Below are 1,511 nucleotides of genomic sequence, written 5' to 3'. Positions count from 1 at the left end.
TTTACCCCTTCATTTTCCACAACCTAAACACCCTTTCTTCCCTTCTTGGCCGAACACACTACCATCTCCCTCTTCCTCATTTCTTCTTCTTCTACTCTCTTCTTTCTTCTTTTGCTCGAGGACGAGCAAATATTTTAAGTTTGGTGTGGTAAAAGCGTTACTTTTTCATAACCATTTATGGCATCCAAGGCCGGAGAAACCTCTAGAAAGAGGAAAGGGAAGGCAAAGGCTTCCACCTCCGAGTCATGGGAGATGGATAGATTCCTCTCAAGGGTGCATCAAGTCCACTTCTATGAAGTTGTGGCCTTGAAGAAGGTGATCCCCGAAGTCCCCTTTTCACTCAAAAAGGGTGAATATCCGGAGATCCGCCATGAGATCCGAAGAAGAGGTTGGGAAGTACTTACCAACCCCATTCAACAAGTCGGAATCTTGATGGTTCAAGAGTTCTATGCCAATGCATGGATCACCAAGAACCATGACCAAAGTGTGAACCCGGATCCAAAGAATTATCTTACTATGGTTCGGGGGAAATACTTGGATTTTAGTCCGGAAAGTGTGAGGGTGGCGTTCAACTTGCCTATGATGCAAGGAGATGAGCATCCTTACACTAGAAGGGTCAACTTTGATCAAAGGTTGGACCAAGTCCTCACAGTCATATGTGAAGAGGGCGCACAATGGAAGCAAGGTTCAAGAGGAAAGCCGGTCCAATTGAGAAGGCATGACCTCAAACCCGTGGCTAGAGGATGGTTAGAGTTCATACAACGCTCAATCATTCCCACTAGCAACCGGTCCGAAGTTACCATAGACCGGGCCATCATGATTCATAGCATCATGATTGGAGAAGAAATAGAGGTTCATGAGGTTATAGCCCAAGAACTCTATAGGGTGGCGGACAAGACCTCTACCTTGGCAAGGTTAGCCTTTCCTCACCTCATTTGTCACCTCTGTTATTCAGTGGGAGTTGACATAGAGGGAGACATCACCATTGATGAGGACAAGCCCATCACTAAGAAAAGGATGGAGTACACAAGAGATCCCACTCATCATGAGATCCCTGAGATTCCTCAAGGGATGAATTTTCCTCCACAAGACTATTGGGGGCAACTAAACACCTCCCTAGGAGAGTTGAGTTCCAATATGGGACAACTAAGGGTGGAGCACCAAGAACACTCCATTCTCCTCCATGAAATTAGAGAAGAACAAAGAATCATGAGAGAGGAGCAACAAAGGCAAGGAAGAGACATTGAGGAGCTCAAGCACTCCATAGGACCTTCAAAAGCAAGGAAGAGCCGCCATCACTGAGGTGGACCCATTCCTTGATTTCCTTGTTCTTTATTCTCATGTTTTCGATTTTTATGCTTTATGTTATCCATGCTTGTGTCTTATGATCATTAGTGTCTTAGTGTCTATGCCTTAAAGTTATGAATGTCCTATGAATCCATCACCTTTCTTGAATAAAAATGTGCTTAATTGAAAAAGGAAGAATTGCATGAATTTTGAATTTTATAATA

Source organism: Arachis stenosperma, chromosome 5 (assembly GCF_014773155.1).
Source record: "Arachis stenosperma cultivar V10309 chromosome 5, arast.V10309.gnm1.PFL2, whole genome shotgun sequence".
In the NCBI taxonomy this organism is placed as follows: Eukaryota; Viridiplantae; Streptophyta; class Magnoliopsida; order Fabales; family Fabaceae; genus Arachis; species Arachis stenosperma.
This window is presented reverse-complemented; position numbering follows the sequence as displayed.